The sequence below is a fragment of the Muscardinus avellanarius genome (assembly GCF_963383645.1).
Source record: "Muscardinus avellanarius genome assembly, chromosome: 3".
In the NCBI taxonomy this organism is placed as follows: Eukaryota; Metazoa; Chordata; class Mammalia; order Rodentia; family Gliridae; genus Muscardinus; species Muscardinus avellanarius.
The window spans coordinates 29,345,065-29,365,056 of NC_137788.1; the positions used below are offsets into that span (position 1 = coordinate 29,345,065).

General features: G+C 46.9%; 1 pseudogene across 1 annotated transcript; it reads left to right on the forward strand.

Moving 5' to 3' along the window:
- Positions 1-17,390: 17,390 nt before the first annotated feature.
- LOC308260045 (BTB/POZ domain-containing protein KCTD1-like) lies at positions 17,391-18,114 on the forward strand (annotated as a pseudogene). The gene has a single exon. The product of its transcript is annotated as a BTB/POZ domain-containing protein KCTD1-like (transcript).
- Positions 18,115-19,992: the final 1,878 nt, after the last annotated feature.

The window sequence follows — 19,992 nt, forward strand, 5'->3', positions numbered from 1 at the left end:
TCTCTGCTGGACAGTGGGATCCACTGCAGTGACTGCACCACTGGTCAAAGGCTGTGCCTTTCACTCTTTGAATATTATTTATTTATTTGTACTGAAAATTAAACTCAAGGGCATTCTACCTCCAAGCTATACCTTTTTATTTTTTGTTCTAAAACAGGGTCGCCTGAGGTTGCCGAGAGTCTCACTAGGTTGCTGAGGCTGGCCTTGAACCTGTGATCCTCCTGCCTCAGCCTCCCAAGTACTGGGATTAAAGGCATGCACCACTACATCTGACTCTTAGCAGAGCTTTGATGTGGGTTCTGAGAGGCTGAACTCATGCCTGCAGTTTAAGCTAGGATTGTGGTGGGACATGTATTGTCTCGGGCCAGAAGCAGTTGATCTTCACCTCCAAAAGATCCTGATTATTTTCCAAGATGCAGATTCCAACTGAGAGTCTTTACAGAACATTCCACTGGAGTGAGGTGTGCCATGTCTTGCCCCCTGCCCCATGTGAGGATTATGCAGAAAACTGCTTTTTCAGAGGACTACAAATGCAGGGGGCTTTCTTTTTTTTTTTAATCTTTGTGGTAGTGGGGGTGAAACCCAGAGGCTTTCTACCTCCAGGCTATACTCCCAGACCTATTTTATGTTTTTATTTGGAAACAGGGTCTCACTAAGTTGCTGAGAGCCTCACTCAGTAGCTGAGGCTGGCTTTGAACCTGTGCGATCCTCCTGTCTCAGCCTCCCAAGTGCTGGGATTACAAGCGAGCGCCACCACGCCCAGCTCTGCAGGGGGCTTTCTGAAGGTCAGTGTTCACATTCCAGGGCATCATCTTGGAGACAGACAGGTGCACAATCACACTCCCAGGCTGCAGGGCCCACTGTGCAGCAATGGCTCAGCTCTACCCTGAGTGTTTGCACCAGGGCAGAGAGTCGGCCCTCCAGGCTCTCGCCTGTCCTTCCCTTTTAGGGAGCCTTAAAGGTGAGGCTGATTTGGCTGGAAACAGCAGGAGCAGCGAGGTAGAAGAATGGCTGAGGAGAGGAAGACAGATGATGAAGATGTCACACCACTCATGCTGGCTGCCCCCTACCCCGCTTCAGATTGTCCTGGGGCTTAGGACCCCTCTCCCCGCTTCCTGATAGTCCTGTGTAGAACACTTGAAATATAACTAGTCTGACCTGAGATGGGCTGTAACTGAAATACATACCAGACCTTAAAAAGTTAGTGAAAAAAGAAAAAAAGAATGAGCCAGGCATGGTGGTACACACCATCCCAGTTCTTGGGAGGCTGAGACAGGAAGATCGCAGGATCAAAGCCAACATCATCAACTTAGAGACCCTGTTTCAAGATAAAAAAATAAAATAGGGCTGGGGGTATAGTTTGGAGGTAGAGTGTTCTTGGTTTCAACCCCCAATACTGCCCAAAAAAATGTTAAAAATCTCATGAAAAATGTCTTTTTCACATTAATTAATTATAGGATGAAATGGTCGCATTTTTTGTGTGTGTGTGGGTCTGGGGATGGAACCCAGAGGCATTTGACCTCTGAGCTACACACCCTGCCCAATTTTTTATTCTTTATTTTGAAACCGGGTCTCACTGAGTTGAAGAGGGCCTCACTAAGTAGCTGAGGCTGTCCGCGAACCGCGATCCTCTGGTCTCAGCCTCCCGAATGCTGGGATTACAAGCGTGTGCCACCACACCCGGCGAAATGGTCGCATTTTGGATACTCAAGGTTAAAGATATATTATTAGCCTGGCATGGTGGCGCATGCTTGGGAGGCGGAGACAGGAGGATTATTAATGTATTGTTAAATTAATTTCACCAGTCTCTCTTTATTTAATTAAATTTGTGGCTCAAATTTCTTTTCTTTCTTTCTTTTTTTTTGGGGGGGGGGTTGGTACTGGGGATGGAACCCTTCTACCTCCAAGCTACACTCCCAGACCTATTTTACATATATACATATATATTTTTTATTTGGAAACAGGGTCTCTTAAATCAGAAAGGTTGGCTTCAGACCTGCACAATCCTCCTGTCTTCGCCTCCCAAGCGCGGGAATTACAAGCGTGCGCCACCACGTCCAGCTCAAATTTCCATTTCTATCAGGCAGAGCTGCTCTACAGCCTACCTTTATCCCAGACTGCTTGGCTGGGCCCTGATCCACACTTGAATCTTGCCATTCCCTTCCACAAAAGTGGGGCCCTTATCATTACCGGAAGGTTAGCAATGCTAGCCACTCTGCCACCAACACCTAAATACATCCATAGCAGCCCTTGCTGAATGGAAAATTCCGTGTCCATCTGCTGCAGACATCACATCCTACCTGGGCTCCTTCCTCTTCTTTCTTCTGGTTTTGGGCCAGAGAGACAGCGCACTCTCCCCCTCCCCAGTGTGCATTCTGATTGAAATTCCAGCATCTGCCTAGACATAGGCCCAGAACTCCAGGACCCCCTGTTCAGGCTAGGCCCTCACTATCTGGAAGGGTAAAGCCAGGTGGCCACAAATACCATGTCCTTTTCTTATTTTAACTCCTTCCCTCTTCTCTATCCTCCTGCCCCCACCCTTTCCTTCTTTTTTAAAAGTCTAATTTTGAGCAGCCGGCTCTGTTCAGCCTGGCTGGTTTGTTATGGCTTATAATCTGCGCCAGGATTAATTAGCTAATTACTGACAAACGTCCGCTGGCAAGATTCTGCTCCAGCTTGTCAGCTTGAAGTGTTTAATTATTTTAATCATTTACTTTCATCTTCAAAATTTATGCTGCCAAGGAAGTTTCAGGGCATCTTTTAATTATGATTTGGGGTTTCTGCCGGGCTGTGTTCTGTTCCTGGGGATAGGGAACATTATATTTTACTATTCTTCCACCAAAGCCTGAACACCCTCCTACTCCCAGAACCTGGCTCTGAGTTGCACGGATGAGAGATGGGGAGAGAGCCCAGGTCATCTCTGGACACCATTCAGGAATCCCCTGGACCCCTTCACAGGTGCTTAAAGGGAATTTGAATTTGGAGAGAACCTATGTGCCAGACATCATGTTAAATGTGTCTGCGTATTATTTCACATTGGAGAGCATTAAAAATATGGAAACTGTCAACAATTAGGCCGAATGGCCCAGGGTGATCAGTGAGAAGAAGAAAAGTAAGGACAGGGCTCTTTTACTTATTTATTTTTATGATATAATTTCGATATCATAAAGGCAAGTCATTCTAAACTCATATCTGAGTATCTGGATAGTCACACATACATACACACCACTCAGATAGAAGTGCTGGAGGCTCCGCTGTGGCCTGTCCATCAGCGTCCCAAGGTAACCCTCCTGACTTCTATCACCGTACACTGAGTCAGTCTTCACTTCCACCTAAATGGAATCAGGTGGTGCATCTTCTCTTACGTGAGACCTCTTCCACTCAGCATTCTGTTGGGGAGAGAAAAGGGGTGTGTGTGTGTGTGTGTGTGTGTGTGTGTGTGTGTGTGTGTGTGTGTTATCAGGAATTGAATCCAGGCGAAATCCACTTTTTTCAAATAATTTTTTAGTACTTCTACCTTTAAGCTACACCCCAAGCCCTATTTCTTTTTTTCTTTTTCTTTCTTTCTTTTTTTTTTTTTTTTTTTTTGCGGGTCTGAGGATGGAACCCGGGGGCATTCAACCTCCAAGCTACACCCCCTGCCCTATTTTTTATTCTTTATTTTGAAACCGGGCCTCACTGAGTTGCAAAGGGCCTCACTAAGTAGCTGAAGCTGTCCACAAACCACGATCTTCCAGTCTCAGCCTCCCAAATGCTGGGATTACAAGCATTTGCCACCACGCCTGGCTTATTCTTTATTTTGAAACAGGATCTCACTGAGTTGCAAAGGGCCTCACTAAGTAGTAGCTGAGGCTATCCACAAACCATGATCCTCAGCCTCCCAAATGCTGGGATTACAAACGTGCCCCACTATGCCCAGCTTTATTTTGAAACAGGGTCTCACTAAATTGTGGAGGGCCTCACTAAGTAGCTGAGGCTGGCTATGAACCTGTGATCCTACTGTTTCAACCTCCCAAGTACTGAGATTACAAACGTGCACCACCATACCCAGATGGCATTCTACTTCTGAGCTACAACCCAACCTATTTTATTTTTTATTTGTAAACAGGGTCTTATAAGTTGCCAAGAGACTCATTGAGTTGCTGAGGCTGGCTTCAAACCTGTGATCCTCCTGTCTCAGCCTCCCACAATTGGGAATTTGGGATTTACAGGTGTGTACCACCACACCTGATTTATATATATTTTTTTTATCTTAAAACAGGGTCTTACTAAATCGCTGATGATGAGCTCTATTGTATTTTTGAAACAGGGCTTTGCTAAGTTATGGTCCACTGGCCTCAAACCTTTCATCCTCCTGTCTCTACTGCCCAGGTACTAGGATTACAGAAGTAACTGGGGACTGAACCCGGAGGGCATTTCTACTTGAGTTATACCCCAGGACTTTTTCTATTTTGTTTTTTAAACAGGGTCTCACTAGCTTGCTGAGATTGGTCTACAACCTGCAATCCTCCTATCTTAGCCTCTCTGGTACTGGGATTACAGGTGTGAACAACCACACCTGGCCCCATTTTATTTTATTTTATCATTTTATTTTATTTATTGTGGTACTAGGGATGGAACCCAAGGACATTCTACCTCTGAGCTACACCTCCAGCCCTATTTTATTATTATTTTTTTGAAACAGGATCTCACGAAGTTGCAGATATCCTCACTAAATTGCCACAGCTGGCTGTGAAACTGTGATTCTTCTATCTCAACCTCCCAAGTACTGGAATAACAGGTGTGAACCACCACACCTGGCCCCATTTTATTTTTAAAACAGAGCCTCTTAAGATATGGTGCACTGGCCCTGAGCCTGCCATCCTCTGGTCTTCACCTCCCACTGGCTGGGAGTACAGACCCGCACCACTACACCTAGTACTGGCTGAGACAGAAGGTTCTCTCTGAGATCCAACTCGTGCCATTTTGGATACAAAGGCTCAAGGGTTTTCTAGAGACACGCGGCAAGGAACACAAAAACTGCCAGAAAACCCCCAAAGCCACTGGAAAGGCAAAAAACACATTCCCCTTTGGAACCATCAGGCATCACCAACCCTGCCAACGCCTTGACCTTGGACTTCTAAGCCTCCAATATGTAAGAGAACACATTTCTTTTATTTAAGCCATTTAGTTTTTTGTGCTTTGTTACTGGTGCCCTAGGAAATGAACCTATCCCCAAAGAAAGCTCCAGGTGGTCTTTCAGTCTCCCGGGGGCCCCATAGCAGCCCCTTGCAGCGTCCTCTGCAGGACCAATGAAGGGTTAACCCAGCCACTGCTGGGAGTGATTGAGGTGACAGCTCAGAGCTGGGAGACTAAGGAGGGGAGAAAGATCAACTTAATGAGCTCAGCAATGCCGTTAATGAGGTACCAGGCAACATCCTGGGGCTTCTTGGTGGCCTGCACCAGGGCACAGCAAGCTGAAGGGTGCCGGGAGCCAGGCCCTGCCAGGCCCTGATGTGATGTGATCCGTCCTCTGCAAGACTTCCTTCCACAGGCCCAGGGTGGGAGTGCCCAAAAACAGCCCTTGCGGGCACTATGCTGCTCCATCTCCCCCACCCCCACCCCTGACCCCAGACCTTGAGCCTGCACGTGGCACCACACTGTCTAACACGCAGCCTCATACCTGAGTTCAGATACACCTCTCTGAACTGTTCCAGGCTCGGCATTGGGCCTGGCTCAGCGAAGACTCGGTGTACGCCTCCCTCCTCCCGCTCCCGGCTGCCTTTGACGGTCCATGTGGAACATTGTGCTTCGTAGGAATACAACTGAACATCTTGCTGGCCTGTCTGACATGCATAGGGACCCTCCTGCCCAAATCCAACAACCCCCCCCCCCTGGCCTGGGCCCCTAACTGTTTCATGCGGAAAAATCTGCCCGCTGCTCAGCCCACCTCCTTCCAGGACGCTGTCCCATGAGTCAGAGCCAGGACCCTGCCTAACCAGCTCCCGCCTCACCTACAGCTGCAGGCTCTCCCTGTTCTGGCCTTGGGGTCTGTGTGGTCGGGGCCCCTCCCTCTGTCTGAACCTCCTATAGCTAAGTCTAGCTTACGATGACTTGAGTGGGCAAAGCAGAGCCCCCATTGTTGTCTGAAGATCTCGACTGCAGATGTGCATGGTTTGTGCCTGGGAACCCTTACGAGGAAATTCGGGGTGAGCAGGGAAGCCAGAGGGGACTTGCGTTCCAGCCCCAGTTCTGCCTTGAGGGCAAGACGCTTCCCTTTTGAATCTTCCTAGCCTAAAAAATGGGAATGTAATCTGCACACTATAAAATTAAACTGACTGAGTAAGCACGTAAAATGCCAACTGCATGCTGTATATTTCATACAGAGGAATACTTAGGTAGCTATGAAAAGCTGTTCTGACACTTGCTGCCTGAACAAATCTTAAGGACATTATGCAAATGAAATAAACCCATCGCAAAAGGGCAAATACTGCATGATTCCACTTATACAAAGTATTCAGGCTAGTCTAGTCTAATCATAATGGCAGGAAATGCAGTGGTTGCCAGGGGCTGGAGGGAGTGAGAAGTGGGGATTTACTGTAAAATGGGCACAGAGTTTCCGTTTTGCAAAATGAAAAGAGTTCTGGGGATAGGTGGTAATGATAGTTGCAAAAAAAAAAAAATTGTGAATGCAAGCCGGGCATGGTGTCGCACACTTATAATCCCAGCATTTGGGAGGCTGAGACAGAAGGGTCCAGGTTTGCAGACAACCTCAGTTATTTAGTGAGGCCCTTTGAAACTCACTGGGACCCTGTTTCAAAATAAAGAATAAAAAATAGGGCTGGGCATGTAGCTCGGAGGTAGAATGCCCCAGGGTTCCATCTGAAGTACAGAAAAATAAAAGTGAATGTACTTAACATCACTGAGCTGTACACTTAAAAATGGCTAAAATGGTACTTGGAAGGCTGAGTCAGGAGGACTGCAGGTTCAAGGACAGCCTCAGCAAGTAGTGGGAGTCTCATTACCTAGCCAGACCCTGTTTAAAAAATAATAATAATAAGGCTGTGGGTTTAGCTCAGAGGTAAAATGTCCCTGAATTCAATACCTAGTGCTACCAAAAAAAAAAAAAAAAAGGATTAAAACGGAGCCAGATATAGTGGCCATGTCTCTATTCCTAGTACTTGGGAGCTGAGACAGGAAGACTACAGGTTTGAGGCTAGCTTCAGCAACTTAGAGAGGCTCTCAGCAACTTAGCGACACCCTGTTTCCAAATAAAAAATAAAATAGGGCTGGGGGTATATGGAGGTATAACTCATAGACTCCCCATGAGTTCAATCCCCAGTACTACACACACACACACACACACACACACACACACACTCACACACACAAAGTTAAAATGGTAAATGTCATGCTATGTATACTTAACCATAATTTAAAAATAAATAGAGCAAGGCGTGGTGGCGCATGCTTGTAATCCCAGCATTCGGGAGGCTGAGACCTGGAGGATCGCGGTTCGCGGACAGCCTCAGCTACTTAGTGAGGCCCTCTGCAACTCAGTGAGACCCGGTTTCAAAATAAAGAATAAAAAATAGGACAGGGGGTGTAGCTCAGAGGTCAAATGCCCCTGGGTTCTATCCCCAGACCCGCAATAAATAAATAAATAAAAATAAAGAATAAGCTGGGCATGGTGGTGCATGTTTGTAATCCCAACATTTGAGAGGCTGAGATAGCCTGAGGCTGGCTTTGAACCTATGTGATCCTCCTGTCTCAGCCTCCCAAGAGCGGGGATTACAAGCCTGCATCACCACATCCGGCCCAAAAGGCCAGTAATGTCCTCTCTCTTTACATATACTATCTTGTCTTCCCCTATCTTCCTGGCTACTTTTTTTTTTTTTTTTTTTTTGGTTCTGGGAATTTAACTGCAGGCATTCTACCTCCAAGCTACACCCCAGCCCTTTTTTATTTTTAATTTATTTATTTATTTATTTATTGTGGCACTGGGAATGGAATTTAAGGTCATTTAACCTCTGAGCTACACCCCCAGCCCTATTTTATTCCTTTACTTTGAAACAGGGTCTCACTAAGTTGCAGAGGGGCCTCACTAAGTAGCTGAGGCTGGCTGTGAACCTGCAGCCCTCTTATCTCAGCCTCCCAACTACTGGGATTACAAGTTATTTTTTACTTTGAAACAGAGTCTCACTAGGTTGCTGAGGGCCTGGCTGAGTTGCAGAAGCTATCCTTGAACCTGTGATCCTTCTGTCTCAGCCTCCCAAGTACTGGAATTACAGGTGCACACCTGGCTCTATGGCCACGTTTGTGTTTTTTTTTTTTTTTCAAATAAGAAATAAAATCGGGCTGGGGGTTTAGCTCAGAGGTTTAGCTCAGAGAATGCCTCTGGGTTCAATCTCTAGTGTCCTAAAAAAAAAAAAAAAAAAAAAAAAAAGTTACTTTGTGCTGCTGGGGACTGACCCTAACCCTCAAGCATGCTAGATAAGCGCTCTACCACTGAGCTACACCTCCAACCTCAGAGCCACCCTCTTGATTTTGACATTACTGGGGAGGTTCTACTGTGCCCAGGAGATGAGTAGCCCATTGGTAGTTGCCACACTTAATGTCTCCGTGGCACCCATCCTGTGTGTGCTGACAGTTTGACAACTTAAACAGCAGCTGGTTTGCTCGGAGGAGATCTCTGTTAATTAAAACAGCAGAAAGAGAGAGCGGCACAAAGCATGTCAGCAGGTAATTAATGCAGAGGAGGGCCCAGGCGTGCAGGGAGGCTCACCTGCTACCTGCTGCAGCTCAGCTCCTCTCATCGCCCCCAGCCCAAAGCTGCTGCTTCCTCCCTCTGCCCATGACTGCTGCCTGTCTGCCTATCGCCACAGGATGTGGGAAGAGACAGCAAACTGTCTTCTGGGGCCAGACCCAGGGTTACTTCTCCTACTGGGCTCTGATCCCTCAGCCTCTGAACTGTCCACCTTTCCTGGGAGGTACAGGAAACTGGCAGGACAAGCTGGCAATAATCTGTGCACGCCCCAGAGCCTTGGGCCTCATCTCTGAGGAAGTATCGGTGCTGGCATAGCCCTGCCCCATCAAGCTGTCTGCCAGGACTTTTGTCCCAGGGCTGGGTTTCAGTCTGCCTCAGTGTCCAATTTATTGGAGTAAATGGAATCCAACCCAACAACCACCTCCGTCCACATGTTTCTCTTCTGGACCTACTTCCTGGTCCCAAATTGCACTGGCCTGCTGGGATTTGAATCTACTGTGTGTGTGTGTGTGTGTGTGTGTGTGTGTGTGTGTGTGTAACTGGGGATGGAACCCAGGGGCATTCTATGTCAGAGCTACACCCCCAGCCCTATTTTTTTTTAATTCTTTTTCTTTGTTTTGTGGTATTGAGGGTGGAACCCAGGGGCTTTTCTACCTCTGGGCTACACTCCCAGACCTATTTTATACTTTATTTGGAAACAGGGTCTCACTAAGTTGCTGAGAGCCTCACTAAGTAGCTGAGGCTGGCTTCGAACCCGTGCGATCCTCCTGTCTCAGCCTCCCAAGCGCGGGGATTACAAGCGTGTGCCACCACGCCTGGCTTGTTTATTCTTTATTTTGAAACAGGGTCTCACTGAGTTGCAATGGGTCTCACTAAGTAGCTGAGGCTGGCTGTGAACCTTGATCCTCCTGTCTCAGCTTCCCAAATACTGGGATTACAAGTGTGCACCACCAGGCCCCGCTCGGATCTCCTTCTTATCCCTTCTCTTGTTCCGTTATCTCCTCTCCATACCCCAGCAGGTGCACTGAGAAAGCAGAGCTCTCCGTCTTGCAGATGAAAATACTAAAGCTCAGAGCAGCGAAGTAGCTTGCCCAAGAGCAACAGGAATCCCCGCTTCTCTGGAATTCTACCCACTGCTTCAGGTATAACTTGCTTTTCTGATTTTGCTTATTTGTTGAGACAGAAGTCTCCATATGTTGCTCAGGCTGGTCGTGAACTCCTGGACTGAAGCAACTCTCCTGCCTCAGCCTCCTGAGTACTGAGATTAGAGGCATGTACCACTGTGGCTAGCTCTTGTTTGTCTGTTTTTAATAAACTTTGTATTTTGTAATAATTTTAGATTTACAAAAGAGAGAAGGTCCCTGAATACCCCTTACTGAATTTTCCCATTGTTAACATTTTTCTTTTCTTTTCTTTTTTTTTTTTTTTTTTTTCCAGTACTGGGGATGGAACCCAGGGGCATTCTACTTCAAGTTATACCTCTAGCCCTATTATTTATTTATTTATTTATTTTTATTTTTTGCAGGTCTGAGGATGGAACCCAGGGGCATTCAACCTCCGAGCTACACCCCCTGCCCTATTATTTTTTTTAATTCTTTATTTTGAAACCAGGTCTCACTGAGTTGCAAAGGGCCTTACTAAGTAGCTGAGGCTGTCCGCAAACCGCGATCCTCTGGTATCAGCCTCCCAAATGCTGGGATTACAAGCATGTGCCACCACACCCGGCTGGCTTCCAGTCCTATTTTTTAATTCTTTATTTTGAAACAAGGTGTCACAGCTGAGCATGGTGGCACATGCTTGTAATCCCAGCATTCGGGAGGCTGATACCAGAGGATCATGGTTTGTGGACAGCCTCAGCTACTTAGTGAGGCCCTCTGCAACTTAGTGAGATCCTGTTTCAAAATAAAGAATAAAAAATAGGGCAGTGGTTGTAGTTTGGAGGTCAAATGCCCCTGGGTTCTATCCCCAGACCCGGGGACCAGGGTGGGGTGGGGGAGAAACAGTGTCTCACAAAGTTACAGAGGGCCTCACTAAATAGCTGAGACTGGCTGCTAACCTGAGATCCTGTTGTCTCAGCCTCCCAAGTACTGGGATTACAAGTGTACACCACCACACTCCACTTCATTATTAACATTTCAAGTTACAATGGCACATTTGTCAAAACTAACAATCTACACTGAGAGTCTGAGACAGGAAGATCGCAGGTTCGCAGCCAGCCTTAGCTACTTAGTGAGTCCCTCCAAAACTTGGTGAGACTCTGTTTGAAAAATAAAGAATAAAATAGGGCTGAGGATGTAGCTCAGGGGTAGAATGCTCCTACGTTCAGTTTCCAGTACAAACACGGGTTTTGGAGTTGCTCGTGATGTAGATAAGTGGTAAAGTTCCTCTGGGTTCAATCCCCAGGACTGCAGAAACAACACCAAAACAGCGGGGCAGAGACTGCATCCCTCTTCCTTAAACGCGATCCTCCTGTCTCGTTATGGTCTCTGCACCCCTCCTGTCCTTCCTCAGTCTCCTGTCCTCTAGGAGTTCAGAGCCAAGCAGAAGTGGCGCCAGGGTGGGAGTTTCAAGGGGGAGAGAAGAGGGAGGTGGAGGCTGAACGCCCCAGGCAAGAAAGCCACCTAGGTGGCCAAGACAAAGATAGAAACTTAATGACAAGCCCGAGGTCCACCTGCCCAGATGAGCAGGGCTGGGAGGTGGGAGCTGTGGAGAAATTGGAAAAGGGACACATTCATTTTTCAACACACTTCGCTCTCCTTACGCACACACACACACACACACACACACACACACACACACCTTTAATAACCAGCCAGAGGCGTCTTCTGTACTGGCTGTCACTCCATTTCTACAGAGGACCCTGGGAAAGAGACTGTAAAGATGGACAAAGAAGGAAAGAATGGGAAGGCAGCTGCCTCTGCACATGGAGGGGACACCCGCGGAGGAGGGTGGCCCAGTGGTTCTCATCCAGGCTGGGGATGTAGCTCAAGGCCTTGGGTTTGATCCCCAGCACTGTAAAAAACTAACAAACAATAACAAAACAAAACTAAGCCAGTGACTCTCACCAGCCACAACAAGGCTGACAGGCTGAGGGATGCAGCTACTTAGCCAGAGCCTGAAGCCTGAGTCCCAGCTCAGCCCCCTGGGGGACCCCCAGCTGCCCAACACATAAGCTCCCAAGAAGCCACACTGAGCCCAAAGCCTCACCTCCTGCACTAGGTCGTCCTCCACCACCTGCCCTCCAGACCCAGCAGTGGTACCAGGGCTAAGACGCACTGGCTCCTCCCAGGCAGCATCTCAGGACCCAGTTCCAGACATGGGTCTGGAAGAGCAGCTAACTTTAATAAGAGTTGGATAAATGTGCCAGGTGTGTTGTCTCACACAAGTAATCCCAGTACTTGGGAGGCTGAGACAGGAGAATCAGAGGGTTGGAGGACAGCCTCAGCAATTTAGCCAGACCTTGTTTCAAAAATAAAAAAATTAAAAAGGGCCGGGGATAGAATGCCCCTGTGTTCAATCCCCAGTACCACGCACAGAAAAATAAACAATTTTTTAAAAGGGCTAGGGGTATCGTTCAGTGGTAGAACATCTCTGGGATCACTCTCCAGTACCTCCTGACCCCCCCCCCCACCAGAGTTGTATAAACGTGTGCTAACAGCTAGAAGTATCACACACACCTCCCAGCACTAGGGAGGAAGCCCTTCCTTCCATTCTCACCTGCTTGAGGAGGGGTGGCCTTTGTGTCCAGTAAACACACACCTGTCCACATATAAACTAGGCTCCCATATGTAACCACCTGTGCCTTCAAGGCCATGTTCAAACATCAGTCATCTCAATTCTCATGGTGGCCACAGAAGTCCACCCTTTCTCCATTCATTTCTGAGGATTCCGGGTGATGGGTGTTTCTGTGTTCTTTTAACCCACTGACTGCTACTCAAGGGCCTCGGTGTGGCTGTGCAGGTTGTAGACTGTACAACTCTAGGGTGCTATAGTCCATGATCATACTATGACCATCTTTACACTCCTTTCTAGTTACCATCTGCTGTCAAATCCATTGACTCAAGTTCAGGCTCTTTTTCTTTTTTTTCCCAAAACGTCCAGGTTATCCAAGTCAGAGAGGGGAAGCCTTCCAGAGTCACCTGCAGACCTCCTCTGAGGGACCCATACCTGTTACTCATACACTTTATTTTTCTGGGTGTTGTTTTGTTTCATTTTGCAGTGAGTATAAGCTAATTTTACTAGTTACTAGGATTGCAGGTTCACTGCCAGCCTCAGCTACTTAGTGAAGCCCTGTTTCAAAATAACAAATAAAAGAGCCAGGCGTGGTAGTGCACGCTTGTAATCCCAGCACTTGGGAGGCTGACACAGGGGGATCACACAAGTTCGAAGCCAGCCTCAGCTACTTAGTGAGGCTCTCAGCAACTTAGTAAAACCCTGTTCCCAAATAAAATATAAAATAGGTCTGGGAGTATAACCTGGAGGCAGAAAAGCCCCTGGGTTTCACCCCCAGAACCACCAAATAAATAAATAAATAAATAAATAAATAAATAAATAAATAAATAAAAGTAGCCAGGCATGGTGGCACATGCTTGTAATCCCAGTACTTGGGATTTTTTTTTTTTCTTATGGTACTGGGGTATTCTACCTCTGAGCTTTACTCCCAACCCTATTTTCTTCTTTATTTTGAAACAAAGTCTTGCTAAGTTCCTGAGGTCCTCACAAGTTGTTGAGGCTGGCCACAAACCTGCAATCGTCCTGTCTTAGCCTCCCAAGTACTAGGGTTACAAGCGTGCGCCACCACAGCTGGCTGAGGCCTGTTTAAAAAAAAAAAAAAAAAAAAAAGGAAGCCAGACATGTTGGTGCACACTTGTAATCCCAGCATTTGGGAAGCTGGGACAGGAGAATCGTGGTTTGAGGACAGCCTCAGCTACTTAGTGAGGCCCTTTGCAACTCAGTGAGATCCTGTTTCAAAATAATGAACAAAAATTTGAGCTGAGAGTATAGTTCAGAGGTAGAATGCCCCTGGGTTCCATCCCCAATACCGCAAAAATAAAATAAATAGATAAAATTTAAAAAGGAAAAGGGTGGAGGTAGAACACCCTTGGGTTCAATCCCCACTGCCAAAAATAAGTGCAAATCGGATCCTGTAATTTTCCTGCTTAGAGCTCTTTACTGCCCTTTGGATAAAATCCCAAGCCCATGAAAGGTGGGCAAGAGGCTCTCTAGCCACATCGCTCTCTAACCTCTGCACCTCCTTCAAACCCAGCACCTACAAACCCAGCACCCTGCCTCACCCTGTGCCCACCAGACCATTGGCCTCTGCTTCCTGCCTGCTCTGGCCTGGCTGGCTCACTCCGAATCTCGGCCTAAACACTCCTTTCTTCCAGCAGGCACTGCTGTGGTTGCCTTACTGAGGATGGAACCCAGGGCCTGACACATGATAGGCAATGCTCTGTCACCGGACAACTCCAGACCTTGTTTTGGTCTTTATTTGTATTGACTGATCAGTTGATTGATTGCGGTGCTGGGAATTGAACGCACAGACACTGTACCTCCAAGATATACCCCCCACCTTCCCTTTTTATGGTGCTAGGGATGAACCCAGGGCCATCCTACCTCCAAGCTATACCCCTAGACCTATTTTATTCTTTCTTTCTTTATTTCTTTCTTTATTTTGGTGGTACTAGGGGTGGAACCTAGGGGCTTTCCTACCTCTGGGCTATACTCCCAGACCTATTTTATACTTTATTTGAAAACAGGGTCTCACTAAGTTGCTGAGAGCCTCACTAAGTAGCTGAGGCTGGCTTCGAACCTGTGCGATCCTCCTGTCTCAGCCTCCCAAGCGCGGGGATTACAAGGGTGCTCCACCATGCCCAGCTTATTCTTTATTTTGAAGCAGGGTCTCACTAAGTTGCAGAGGGCCTCACAAATTGCTGAGGGTGTCCTTGAACTTCTGATCCTCCTGTCTCAGCCGCCTAAGTACTAGGATTATAAGCATGTGTCACCACAACTGGCTCAATCCTCTAGCCCTTTTTTTTTTTTTTCCAGTACTAGGGATGGAACCCAGGGGCATTCTACCTCTGAGCTACACTCCAAACCCTATTTTATTTTATTTTTTCAGTCTTAGTCTTTTTATTTTTTGAAATGGTCTCACTGGCCAGGCGTGGTGGCGCACGCTTGTAATCCCCGCGCTTGGGAGGAGGAGACAGGAGGATCGCACAGGTTCGTAGTCAGCCTCGCTGGCTTAAGAGACCCTGTTTCCAAATAAATAAATAAAAAGGTCTGGGAGTGTACCCCGGAGGGAGAAGGGCTTCCAGGAACCCCAGTACCACCAAAAAAAAAAAAAGAAAAAGAAAAAAGAAAAGAAAAGAAAAGAAAAAAGAAATGGTCTCACTGAGTTGCAAAGGGCCTTGCTAAGTAGCTGAGGCTGTCCGTGAACCGCAGTCCTCTGGTCTCCACCTCCTGAATGCTGGAATTATTACAAGCGTGCTCCACCACACCCAGTCCCCCCACCCAGCCGTTTTAATTTTTTTTTTTTGGTGGTGGTACTGGGGTTCCTGGAAGCCCTTCTTCCTCCGGGCTACACTCCCAGACCTATTTTATATTTTTGAAACAGGGTCTCTTACACCAGCGCGGCTGGCTTTGAACCTGCGAACCTGCTGGCTTTGAACCTGCGCGATCCTCCTGTCTCCGCCTCCCAAGCGCAGGGATTACAAGCGTGCGCCACCACGCCCGGCAATTTTTTTGTTTTAAAACAGGGGTCTCACTAGGTTGCTGAGGGTCTCACTACATTGCTAAGGCTGGCCTCAAACTGGTAATCCTCCTGTCTCAGCCTCCCAAATACTAGGATTACAGGCATGGGCTACCATGCCTGTCTTGGTTTTTATTTTGAGATAGGGTCTCAATAAATTGGGCATGTGGGCTTCAAATTCATGATCTTTCTCCCTCTGCCTCCCTAATAGGATTACAGGTGAACACAAGACCTGGCCAAATATTCCTCTTTTCTAGAAATCTTCCTCCAAACTCTTTACTGGATTGTATTTCCCTGCTAGACACGTACATATCTCCTGACATGCAGCACATTTCTTATAATTACTTTTCTTTTAAAAAAAAACATAAAAACCCTCATTATGGAAAAATTCAAACTTAAGAAAAAAAGAAGAGTATTTTCATCAAGCAATTTCTTTATTGTGTGTGTGTTACCGTGGATGGAACCCAGGGGCATTCTACCTCCGAGCTATACTCCCAGCCCTATTTTTTATTCTTTATTTTGAAACAGGGTCTCACTGAGTTCCAAAGGGCTCAGTAAGTAGTAGCTGTCTGTGAACTGTAATCCTCCTGTCTCAGCCTCCCAAATGCTGGGATTACAAGCATGCACCACCATGCCTGGCTCCTCCTGTTTTTTTTGTTTGTTTGTTTGTTTGTTTGGTTGGGTTTTTTTTGCAGGTCTGGGGATGGAACCCAGGGGCATTTGACCTCCGAGCTACACCCCCTGCCCTATTTTTTATTTTTTATTTTGAAACCGGGTCTCGCTGAGTTGCAGAGGGCCTCACGAAGTAGCTGAGGTTGTCCGCGAACCGCGATCCTCCAGGTCTCAGCCTCCCGAATGCTGGGATTACAAGCATGAGCCACCATGCCCAGCTTTATTTTTAAGGAAATAATATAGGTCCTTTTATTTCATCTGTAAATGTTTTACTCAGAAAGGATCTCTAAAAAGCCAGGTATGGTGGCGTACCCATATAATTCCAGTACTTGGGAGGCTGAGACAGATGGATTGCGGTTCGCAGACAGCTTCAACTACTTAGTGAGGCCCTCTGCAACTTAGTGAGACTCTGTTTTAAAATAAAGAATAAAAACAGGGCTGGGGTATATCAGAGGTAGAATGCCCCTGGGTTCCATCCCCAGTGCCTAAAATAAAAAGGAAGCACCTGTAAAAGACAAAGATTTTTAAAACTCAAATTAAGACATAGGATCACAGGTTAGAGGTTAGCTACAATAACTAATGAGGCCCTCAGTAACTTAGCAAAACCCTGTTTTAAAATAAAAAATAATTCTGGGCGTGGTGGTGCACGCTTGTAATCCCCGCGCTTGGGAGGCTGAGACAGGAGGATCGCACGGGTTCGAAGCCAGCCTCAGCAACTTAGTGAGACCCTGTTTCCAATAAAATATATTTTTAAAAAAAGGTCTAGGAGTATAGCCCGGAGGTAGAAAGCCTCTGGGTTCCACCCCTAGTGCCACCAAAAAATAAAAATAAAAATAAAAAATAAAGCAGATGTGGCAGTGCACCCTTGTAATCCCAGTACTTGGGAGGCCGAGAGAAGGATCTGATTATGGGTTCTCAGCCAGCCTCAGCTATTTACTGAAGCCCTCTGCAACTTAGTGAGACACTAAGAGACATAAAGAATAAAAATGTCATTGGCCACCAGGCATGGTGGCACACACCTGTAATCCTAGTACTTGGGAGGCTGAGACAGGAGGATCGCACAGCTGGAAGCCAGTCTCAGCTACATAGTGAGGCTCTCAGCAATTTAGTGAAACCTTGTTTCCAAATAAAATACAAAATAGGTTTGGGAGTATAACCCAGAGGTAGAAGGCTCCTGGGTTCCATTCCCAGTAACACACACACACACACACACACACACACGCTGCATCTCCACTGAACAACCAAGGCTTTCCTACTCCGGCTCAGCTCACAAAATCCAATGCGCCCGTCCACATCGATGTGGGCGGCCACGTGTACACCAGCAGCCTGGCCACCCTCACCAAATATCCTGAATCAAGAATCGGAAGACTTTTTGATGGTACAGACCCCATTGTCTTGGACAGTCTCAAACAGCATTATTTCATTGACAGAGATGGACAGATGTTCAGATATATTTTGAATTTTCTACGAACATCAAAACTCCTCATTCCTGATGACTTCAAGGACTATACTTTGTTATATGAAGAGGCAAAATACTTCCAGCTTCAGCCAATGCTGTTGGAGATGGAAAGGTGGAAGCAAGAAAGAGAGGCCGGTCGCTTTTCACAGCCCTGCGAGTGTCTGGTGGTGCGTGTGGCCCCTGACGCCGGAGAAAGGATCGCGCTCAGCGGGGACAGGTCCTTGATGGAAGAAGTTTTTCCGGAGATCGGCGACGTGATGTGCTACTCCGTTGATGCAGGCTGGAATCACGACTCAACGCACGTCATCAGGTTTCCACTAAGCAGCTACTGTCACCTCAACTCAGTCCAGGTCCTTGAGAGGTTGCAGCAAAGAGGGTTTGAAATCGTGGGCTCCTGCAGGAGAGGTGTGGATTCGTCCCAGTTCAGCGAATACATCCTTCGGCGTGCTCTCTGTCATCCTAATAAAGCAGGAGCCTCTGGACTAAACGGACAGATTTCTTATGCAAAATAATAATAATGATGATAATAATAATAATGATAAAGAATAAAGAAAGAAAAACACATACAACAAGTAATGCAATCAGAAAAGGATCATTTATGTGCAGTTGGGACCAGAAACCAAGTTCTGGACCTAAAATTGAATAAAAGACACATTTATATCCAAAAAAAATTATTTTAAATAGGACTGGGGGTGTATATAGCTCAGAGGTAGAATGCCCCTGAGTTCAATCCCCAGATCACCAGTATCAAAAAAAGTTACAATGTAATTATAATGCTTTTAAAAATAAATTATAATATTATTTTTTCAACTATTTATTTTTGTATTACTGGGGATCAAACCCAGGGGCATTCCACCTCCAAGCAACATCCCCAGCTCTATTTTATTATTTTAAAACAGGGCCTCATTAAGTTACAGAGGGTCTCACTAAGTAGCTGAGGCTGGCCCCAAACCTGAGATCCTCCTGTCTCAACCTTCCAAGTACTGGGATTACAGACTTGTGCCGTCACGCCTGCTTTCCTTTGTCCTTTAATTTGGAACCATCAATTCTTTCAAAGCACTGATACTTCTCAAGAACACCCACAGCTGTCCTGTAGCCCACCCAAGACCCTGAGTTTGCTGTTGCTTTCCTTCCTGACTTTGTATCCCTCGGGTTCTGAATCTTGCGCAGGACTGGTTGGTACCTAGGAGACGTGTGTCCTCGGGGCTTCAGGTTGGGAGGCGGATGGATGACCATTTGTCTCATTATAAAGATACTGATTTGCCAGGTATGGTGGTCCAGGCCTGTAACCCCTAGACTTTGGAGGCTGAAACAGGAGGATCTCAGCTTCATGGCCAGCCTTAGCAATTTAGTGAGACATTCAGCAACTTTCAGAGGCAGAATGCCCTTGGGTTCAATCCCCACTCAGTGCCTCCTCCCAGAAAAAAAAAAAAAGAGGAGAAAGAGGAAGAAGAGAAGAAGAGGAGAAAGAGGAGGGGGAGAGGGAGGAGAAAATAAAATGAGGCTGGCATGGAGCAGTCTCCACAGTGGTGCAATTTCTTCCAAACTCTTACCCCCTGAGCTGTTCCTTCCCTTCTAGAAGACTCTCCTTTTGGTTGGCACCTGGGACCAGCCTCCTCACCGCATCCCCCTCACCCCACCCCCAGATAATGGTCTCAGTGGAAACAGAAATTCCCAGAAAGAAGGAAAGCAAAGCACATTAGCTGTCCAGACCCGGGGGGCTGGGGGAGAGGGGTGGGAGGCCCTATTTGCATTTTTTCCATTAACAAGCTGGAGTTGAGCTCACTTGCCCGGGGAAATAATTTGAGAGGGAAATCTTTGCATATTTTATTTAAAAGCACGCTGCATTAGGCGGGTAATAATGCGGAGTGTGGCGATTAGGTGAGGCCTGCAGGGGGCGGGGGCGGGGTCCTTCCCCTCCCCTCCTACGCCAACAGGCCGCCTCTCCCCACAGTCCTAGGAACCAGTTTCCTTAAAGGAATAACCCCCCCAGGCCCGAGAGGCTGGAGGAAGCTCCAGTCTCAGGTACTTTGCAACTTTCTTGCTGAGGGAGGGGCTCTGGAACCGCCCTGGGCGGGAAGAAGGACTAAATATGTGGAGGAAGAGAGAGGACCAATGTCCAAAGCCAACTCTAACTCCAAGGGGGCATTTAAAAATATGAGCTGTTTTGCTTATCATAATGAGTGGGTAGACTCTGCTCTTGTAATTATTTCATGTCTAGGGGACAGGGATGCTAATTGGGACCCTGAGCTGCCTAGGACATTCCCGCTCAAAGAATTATCCAAAATCAGGTGTGGTGGCCCATGCTTGTAATCTCAGTACTAGGGAGGCTGAGACAGGATTGCATGTTTGAGGCCAGTTTCA